Here is a 10,287-nt window from a genome sequence, read left to right as displayed (position 1 = left end):
CCATTTTTCACTATACTGCATACGATCAGGTACATTGCCTGTGAGTATGTAGTTATCAGTACTTTTCGGTAAATCGTGTTATAAATTTAAAGATAGATTTCGCACATCAACCTTTCAACTATGGTTGGAAGGTAGGCAAGCCTTTACATAAGTGATGCGTTTAGATGGTTACTAAAATACTTGATGATCAAGTATTTTAGTAGGATACGGTAGGTTAACTCAATCTGTTACGTTGTGAAGTCTTTCCTGCTAAATTAAAAGCAGGATGTAGAAGAGACTAGAAAGTGATACCAGAAATGCTGTTTTAATTACCAAGTTTGAAGAAACTGAGAAAAGATCAGACCAGCTTCAAGGCTCTACTCAAAGGTTTTTGGTCAGATCACTAAAAAATTGATCTCCATATTGGATTTTTATTTTAATGCAGTCATGTTAATGTATCAAGGTAGGTGTATTGTTTGAAAGGGCAGAATCGGAATAACTTTTAGGGGTTTAGTTAAATGGAATGAGGATAAAGAAGTCGGGATTGCATATTATTGGACAGTTTTAGTCTTTAGGTACTAATAATAATATTAATCCTTGCACGTCTTTCCTATTCAAGTTAATGTTCTAACTTTATATTCCGGATGGTACGTACACAGTAAAATTTGAAGCAAGAAGTAGTGAAATTTGAAGTTGAGGTTCTTGCAGCTTTGAAGTTTAAAATGGGTATTTTCACAGTAAAGCTATTTCTTAGATAGTATTTATGGCAAATGGTACTGGCAAAAAGAGCAACCATGATTTGAGACTTTCACATTTTTTTCAAGTTTTGTTTTTTTTCTTCATTCAGTTTCATTTCTTTTTTTTTTTGTCTAATGAGTTTTTTGCGGGTTATTAGACTTAAGATGTATATTAGAGAAGTGGTTTTGTTTTCATTAAGAAAGCATTAGTGGCAAATGTATCTGGCAATAAGACTAACCTCAAGACTTTCAAATTTCTTCTCTTGTCAGTGGGTTGCATCGATTGTGGGCCGTCAATGGAAAGGTTTTACATGTAGTTGTATGCATTGAATTTTTGCTTATTTGGAAATAAAGGATTGTTTATTAGAGTTGTTGAAAATTATACTTTTTGTGTCTTATTTTATGCAGCTGGTGTTTCCGTTAGTGAAAAAATTTGTGGAATTCGAGACGCAACTTGATCAATATCTTACAAAACTGGAAGGGCAACACCATGATAGGTTTTTTATTCCTTCTGAGTTGGTCGCTCACATATCTTGCAGAAGTGATATTGATATCATGCTTCATGATCCTGTATCTGTTGTGTTGTGTTGTGTTGACAAGATGGGTGGAGCACGTAATGGGTCAAAATGGGTTTAGGTGAAACAAGTCTAGCATGGATGGAAATGGGTCTCTTGGGTTTGGTTGATCTTATATACTTTTAAGTTATACTAACAAATACAATATTCTTTTGATAGTAATCTAAATATTAATAAAATTATTTATTACACGCATGTATTTAAGGTAGATATTAGGCAACTTTCAACATCATCAACTATTTGACCCGTTCCCTTTTAGCTAAAAATTTTAATTTAAATATGATATTAAACCAATGCCAAAATAGACCCATTCATAAGTAAATGGGTCAGAGTGGCAACCTTGAGTGTTGTGGTCCTTGTGGATCACCCGCTTTGAACGTTTATGGCAATGGGAAACCTATAAAGGAAGGTGACCGAGGAGGGCGGACAAAGTAATTATCTTTGTGAGGAAGTTGCTTTTACTTAAAACATAGTGTTAATTAGAATCACCAATTCTTCTTTGGATGGGGGCTTTAATGATCAAAAATATCACTTTATGTTTGTACAGGTCATGCCTTGCTGATACATCCTCCACAGGCACACCAGCGACCGCAAACCCACCCAGTCTGGACTTGGACCTGCCAATTAATCCTAATGAGCCGACATATTGTTTATGCAACCAAGTGAGCTATAAGGACATGGTAGCATGTGATAACCCTGAAGTAAGTGTAACAGTAGACGTGATGATATTTGAAAGAGTCAAAATGGGTAGGTTCGGGTTGGCTAGAAACACTAAAAAAATTTCAATATTTATAAAACATTAGTTTGTCATATATAAGAATCTAATTTTGGGATCAACTAACTGTGTTGATTTGTGATTCTATATTTAAGTTAGGGTCGGGAACAACCCGGACAATATTTTCAAGGAAATTTTTTTAAACCCAACATTTACAGGTCTTGTCAGTTTATTAGGGTTGATGTCACTTTCTGAAAGCATGTCTGATGTGCAAAATCGAGCTTTAAATTTATAAAACTAAAACTACCTAAAAACTCACTACTACGCATTCACGGGCAGTGGACCCGATCGTTTGTAATATAGTTAAGAGACAAGTCTGAGTTCGTTCTCAGGGATTGGAAATGATTAGTTGCTCATGAAATGGTTTGGAAAACGGGTGTTGCTTTGAAAATCCTTTTGACAAATAAAGTAAATTGGTTTGCAAAATAATTGCATAAATTGAAAAGAAACTTCAGACAATATAATTAAAAGTCATCCACCTTGACTTCCCTCAACTTCAAATGTGATTGCATTTAATGAAGAACAAATTCTCTAGAGTTTACGGATAATCGTGACAAGATTAAGATATTCACGTGGTACCACCAACCGTGAATAAAATACCGAATCACCTAACTGCTAGTTAAATTACCCAAGCTGGTACCACCAAAACTAAGGCAATTCTTCTAACAATTAGTTTTGTTGACTATCAAATTATTAACTAAACCTATGTGACAATAGCGTGGTACCACCAACCGATATCATTCACGTTGACAAAATTAATCTTCTCTTAAAATGATATTCACTATCATACCATGAACTAGTGATAATTACTTATAGACAAGTAATCGTTTTAAAATCACATACACATTCAACTGGTACCACCAATGAAGAATTATATGCAACCAATGTCAAAATTAATCAAATAAAAGAATTAACATCATCAAGATCACAGAACAACGATAATTAAATAAACCCTTTTAAATTAAAAATATTGCAATCACATTATCCGGCTCGTTTCATCAAGGTGGATGATTAAACGTTTAGCCACTCATGATCAATCCAAAATAATAAATAAAATAGAAGAGAAACATGATGTACCAATCGTTTGATGAAAATAAATTGCAAGACAATAAGTAGATACGATCTATATGGGTGCCCGTGAATCTTCAACGAGTCCGCCTAAGAAATAATCTTGATTGGAGGAAGAAGAACCCTTGTAGAACAGCTCCTAGAAAGATTTTTGATGCCTAATTTTCGACCTAGGGTTTGCTATATATACTCCTCCAAAATCAGATGCAAAAACAAGGCAAGTCTGGTTCTCCCGTGTACCCACTGCGGCGCAGTGGGGTTGAGCCTTCCCTCACTGCGGCGCAGTGAGGTGTTGTTGACTTTGACTTCAGGGGGATTGCGGCACAGTGGCTCGTGTATCCACCACTGCGGCGCAACCAGTTTCCACGGCCCCCTTTCTTCTTAACCAGACTGCGGCGTAGTCAACTCCTAGCCATTCCCACTGCGGCGCAGTGGGGTTTGTCCATTAATTTCCGTGGATCAGGACTGCGGCTCAGTGGGCATGGCAACCTCCACTGCGGCGCAGTCACCAACTTGTACAGAGCCAAGCTCTTTCGGTCTCGATTACTTGCCAAACTCTACCGTCTCTTCCACTCAAATCATCTCTCATCGTCATAACGCAATTCCAGGCCAATAATCATCCGAAAATGTACCAAATGAACGCGCATCCTGTTTAGAGCCTGTAAACACTAACAAACACCATAAACACGCCAAATGCATACAAAAACGACTTAAAACATATAGTAAAATGGCCAATAACGATGTGGGTAATGGGTATAAATTAGTCACATCAAATCCCCCCACACTTGAGCATTGCTTGTCCTCAAGCAAATCCGGAATTTAAGAAAAAGTAATCCTTGACAATCAAACTATCAAACAAGTGACAAGTATCAAAAAGAAGCAACACCAAGCATGTCAAATGACAAAGAGCGGGTGAAGCAGTTTTAATCTTAAATGAAAACTCGAAATGTTTGACAATACCTGAACAATCCGCAAGCCACGATAATCAACTAAGCATAAATGAAACCAACGATCCTATCAATATAATTCTACTTCAACAAACTTACTTTCGGGGTTGAATATATGAAGAATCACTCATAGCTCAGTCGTGATGTATACTCTTTTACCATAGGCTTGAACCAGGATCGTCACTCCACCATTAAGGCGCAAGGATCAAGTACATCGTCAAAATAGGCATTAAGGGTGGTAGTAAACTAGAGCTATGTATAAGGAATATGTACAATAGAATAAGGGAAACTTATCGGTTGAAAGTGAAAGGTAAGAATTTATAGTATAAGTTATATTGAATATGAACAAAATAGTCTAATCAACCCATACCATTGATTGCCAACAAACCACTAGCCCATAAGATGCTATCCCGAGAACACCTCCAAAGTACCAAGCAAGCCCGACACCATTGTGGCGTATCAACTTCAACACTTATAATCAACCAAATCTTCCAAAATTAATGATACAACAACTTTCTAGACATTAAAAGATGAGAAATACCTACTAGTAGCCCAAGTTCTTTCTTTTCTTTCTCTTTTTATTTTTTTTATTTTTCTGTTTTTCAATTCTATTTATTCTTTTTGAACCATTTTTACTCTAGTAGTAGATACCCTCTTACAATGATAAACATGCCTATAACACTTCACTTTCTTTGTTTGAACAATCCAAGACAATCTTCAATAACTTAACCCATTAACATATTCTCATAGACAAGAATATTTCACAAATCAACCCACTGAAACTCTCCCAAACCATCCAAACAAACCAATGACAATCAAAGCCCCCCAGATTAGACTAACGGTATAATTAGGTAAAGTTTACATGAATAGGGTGATTTATACAATGAAAGGTAAGTTATAGTGATGTATATGCGTATATATTGCTAAGGTATAAAAGAAAGAAATATGTGTGAATATAGGCAAGTATATGTATAAGGTTGTATACTAGGGAAGTGGATATACAAAAGAAAAATGAAAAGAAGGAAATAAAAAGTATGGTCAAACCTAATTGCCAATTCGTCATCCAATGTACTCGTCACGATCACCAGGCCAAGTTCTAGAATCAACACATCACTGGTATACTCTTATCAAGAAAAGAACCCGGAAATGGCTTAGAAATACCTCAAACACGCACATCTTAGTGCAGGGCATCAAAATGAAAACTCTTACTTCTGAATAAATCCAAAAGCCTAAGAGAGGGACGTATTTACGAAGCAAACAAACCAAAACTGTCACCTGACACACTATATATGAAATGATGAAATCTCACAATTGGGTGTTTTGGATATATATGAGTATGCAAGTAATGTTATCAATTCCGAAGGACTAGCCGAATAACCGTTCAGGACACACTTCGCCAATTAAAATTTTTGTCAAGGAAACATTTTGTAGTAAAATTGCTTAATAAGTAATCAATTAAGTGTCAAAAGCAATTTACCACAAGGACAAGTTCAACTCAAGTTTTAAAATTCGTATCAACTTTTGTTATTCCGCCAAATTAATATCACCAGTTTTAAACATGCACATCACAGTTAAGAGTTCAAAATAGAAACTCATACCCCTAGATAGAATCCAAAGGCCTACGAGAGGGACACATCAACAAAACTGATAAAAATCTCAATGGCAAAACAACAAAAATGATAAACCCGGTAGCTTAAACCTATTTGCCACCCCCCATACTTAAGATGGACAATGCTCTCAATGTCCATATTCGGTCAAACAAAAGTAAATAGGGGTAAGCGACATAGAAAAATAAAAACACATACCGGAATAAGGACACATTATGTTTTGAAACAAGTTATCGACCCCGTGTCACAAATGGCACTTCCGAAATAGGAAGGACACTTTGGTTGGCGGGATAAACAACTTGTACCAAAACGGAAGGTGCGAGAGTTGTGTGTGCATCAAACATAGCAATACAAATATGGCGCTGAACTTACTGCCAGCATACTCACACCATCACACAATCAACACACTGATACCATAGAATAGATGAGAAGAGAATCCAAGGGGTTCCCCCCACACTTGAGTTGCGCTATAGCCATCAAATGTAATAACTTGCTCAAATTTCATCAAAGCAACCCAAAATAGATCAAAGCAATACTTATACCTATTGTTCATGCAACAACTAAAAGAAAAAAGAAAAAGAAACAAATACAATGTTTCATAACCCCGTAGGGTGGATACCAACACAAATAAAGATAGAAAATAAGAAACAATGTATCGAATACAGTAATCCATCTATCAGAATGAATAAATATCAATCAACATATGACCCCATCCCACGGTACCGGATGGAGGTCATCTTCATGATCACTGCTGCTGCCCATGATAGCCATATGGAGCACCGGGTGGGCCAAAGAGATCATCAACCCAGCTGGTGGCCTGCTCTGGTGTGCCTCATGAACCTGAACTGCCATAACCGGCTCCCGGCTGATCATCTCCCTGTCCAGAACCACCAACGACAAATCCTCCAGAGCCTCCAGGAAAATCAGCAAATCCAGAGCTGGCATCTGCAAAGAAACTAGGCATGGAGGAGGAAATCCCAGCATCACCACCTGTGTATCGACCAAACTGAACTGGCCCTCGGGGAGATCCTCCTAAGTCATGGGGCTGTGGGGATATCTGGGATGGCGTGAAGAAGTAAGAACCGCCATCCTGTCGATACGGTGAAACACGGATAGGTGGAGGGCTGAAGGGTGGAATCGGGTCAGGCCTCACAAACTCAGTCCCCGTATACTGGGCTTGCCACATCGGCTGGTAATAATCAAGAGTGTAGTTAGTATGGGCCTGCTGCGACCCTAACCATGTCACCTCCTGATCCATACGCCGCTGATAGTCATCAAAAGCCTGGCGGCTGGCCTGCTGCCCCTCGTAGATCTGCTGGAGCTGAGGGCTCAAAGGGGTAAGTCTATCCTTGCCTGAGCCCACCTCCTAGGCTGCTCCTGTGGAGCATCCCTCATCTCCACATCCTCAGCTTCCTCCACAACGGGAGGCGGTGCAATAAACCCAATGTCATCCAGCAGTTTAGAGTTCTCCGTCTGCGTCATCTTTTTCACAATCTTGGCCTTAACCAACTCGGCCTCAGTCAATGTCTCCTGAATAATAGGGGGAGAAAGATCGGTCTGGCACTTATCCGTATCAAAAATGCCCATATACCGATAAATCATCGTAACAAAATGCCCCAATACCAACTCCGAGTCGGAGTGGTTCCACATCCTATCCAAAACAACAATGGAGGATCCCCCTCTGCAAACAACTTCATCAGCCAAAGATCAGTCTGGTATGCCTTGTCCCAGTGAGTGGACCGCTGTACTAAAAAGGTGACAATCATACGATGGAGCATCCTTAACCTAACACTCCGGATCTTGGAAACACTACCCGACCCCAGACGGCCAAGCCTCACCACCAGTAATACGAGTCCAATACTACAGATAGGACTCACCATCAAAAGCTTGCTTCACATACAACCCCTACCTCAACAGACTCCTAAACTCACTACTCTTCAACTGGTCCAAAGTGTACATACCAGTATAATAGCCAAACTGGGCTATAGAAATTTCCTAGCTACACCTCCACAGTAGAAGGTCACACATTGCTCCTCAAAAATATCCTTCACTTTATTCAACTCTTTTGTGACCTTAAGAGTTGAATAGAACTCCAAACACAACTCCCTGTATATAGGCCCCCGGTTATTGAATACATTATGCCACATGTCGCTAACAACCAATCTATCACCGACTTGGGCTTCTATCCTGAACCATCCATTAATATCGGCTTGAATGCCGAAATGCTGAGCAGCAGTAGGGGCAAGATACCTGGGTGGGCAAACCACCTCCTTGTGGATGGAGTACAACTCATTAAGGAAGTTGTTCTTGTGGGGTTGTTTCACCCTGCTGAAATCCAACTACGTGTGTTTCTCGTTTAATTGCGCTGGCCAGAACTTTAGTGTCATTATCCGTCTTATTTCATCAAGGTGGATGATTAAACGTTTGGCCACTCATGATCAATCCATAATAATAAATAAAATAGAAGAAAAACATGATGTACCAATCGTTTGATGAAAATAAATTGCAAGACAATAAGTAGATACGATCTAGATGGGTGCCCGTGAATGTTCAACGAGTCCGCCTAAGAAATAATCTTGATTGGAGGAAGAAGAACCCTTGTAGAACAGCTCCTAGAAAGATTTCTGATGCCTAATTTTCGACCTAGGGTTTGCTATATATACTCCTCCAAAATCAGATGCAAAAACAAGGCAAGTCTGGTTCTCCCGTGCACCCACTGCGGCGCAGTGGGGTTGAGCCTTCCCTCACTACGGCGCAGTGAGGTGTTGTTGACTTTGACTTCAGGGGGACTGCGGCGCAGTGGCTCGTGTATCCACCACTGCGGCTCAGCCAGTTTCCACGGCCCCCTTTCTTCTTAACCAGACTGCGGCGCAGTCAACTCCTAGCCATTCCCACTGCGGCGCAATGGGGTTTGTCCATTAATTTCCGTGGATCAGGACTGCGGCTCAGTGGGCATGGCAACCTCCACTGCGGCGCAGTCACCAACTTGTACAGAGCCAAGCTCTTTGGGTCTCGATTACTTGCCAAACTCTGTCGTCTCTTCCACTCAAATCAACTCTCATCGTCATAACGCACTTCCGGGCCAATAATCATCCGAAAATGTACCAAATGAACGCGCATCATGTTTAGAGTCTGTAAACACTAACAAACACCATAAACGCGCCAAATGCATACAAAAACGACTTAAAACATATAGTAAAATGGCCAATAACGATGTAGGTAATGGGTATAAATTAGTTACATCAATGTCACTTATATTTTTAGGGGTGATGTTTTTGACCCATATACTTATGAATAGGTTAACCAAACGGGCTGAATGAAAGAGCTCAACTATAAGAGGGAATAGGTCAAATGACTGGTGATCAACTAATCAAAAGAATTGAATTATAGCATATTCATTACGTACATACGCTTGCCATAACATCAAGTTGGCTTAAATTTGTTTAATGTGTATGTTTCTTTCACAATGCAAGTGGTTATTGTATTTTTATTTTGAAACCAGGCATCAGTTTGTGCAGCCGGTGACAGTTCTGCGTATCAAAGGACTTCTGCTTGATGTAGTCATTGTAGTGTAAGTATTAGTGATTGTGGACTCAAATGAAGGTTCTAAAGATGAAATGTAAAGAAGAAATTGATTCTTATTCGGCTTATAATCCTGATCATGAAGACCGTGCAAAAGAGATAACAAAGGGTGTGGTGTTTGATGATAATCACATGCTCGACTCTCCAACACTTTTAAGCTCGTCTCCATTTCCCAATTCCTGTGTTCCTGACTCCAACATGTACAACCTTGTCTTCTAAATTTAGGATATTCTCTTGATGTTCGATTTTTCTTTAGATGTAAACGATTTTCCTCTCTTTGATATATTATTTTTGTTTTTACTTTTTTTGTTTTTTTTAATGCTAACGAAGCATTATTTGTGAAAAGATAAAATGGTAAGTGAAAATGGTTAGTAGGCATGAAAAATTACATGTTGAATTAGAAGTAAATTTACAAAATGCTACATAGGCTATGTCTCGAGATGAAGATACAAGAGTGATTTCTATTTTATGTAGAAGTTGTTTACAAAGTATGCAATTTACAGGAGTAAAAATGTGAAAGTATTGAAGAAGTTTACAGAATGGTTTTATTTTTTTTTGAAGGATTTTGTTACGATTCAATGTTAAAAGTTGTTTTATTAGTTGCCTGTATGTCGTATGGGATAAGAATCTTTTGGCTCTACACGTAGGTTGAAGATGAGGTTGTCTCATATGATGGGCTTTGGATATTATTATTTGGCAAAAAAACTGGTTTCTCAAGAACCGATCAAAAAAAAAAAACATAGAACCGATTTCAGTTTATGAAGAGCCGATCGGTTTGGAATTGGTTTCACTTTCGTTCCCAAAAATCGGTTTCTTACTGGTTTCAATTCGGTTTGGTTTCAGTTCTTGGACAAAAAAAACTGGTCAAAACTTGACCAAAACTGGTTCCAAACCGGTTCTGGTTTAGTCAAAACCAATTTTTCATTGCGTTGACTGAAACCGGTTTCGATTTGGCCATCTCTAATTATTGGTGTGCAAGAAACTAAATCATGGCTACCATTTTGATAATGGAAAGGA

This window comes from Erigeron canadensis, chromosome 5, assembly GCF_010389155.1.
Source record: "Erigeron canadensis isolate Cc75 chromosome 5, C_canadensis_v1, whole genome shotgun sequence".
Taxonomy (NCBI): Eukaryota; Viridiplantae; Streptophyta; class Magnoliopsida; order Asterales; family Asteraceae; genus Erigeron; species Erigeron canadensis.
This window is presented reverse-complemented; position numbering follows the sequence as displayed.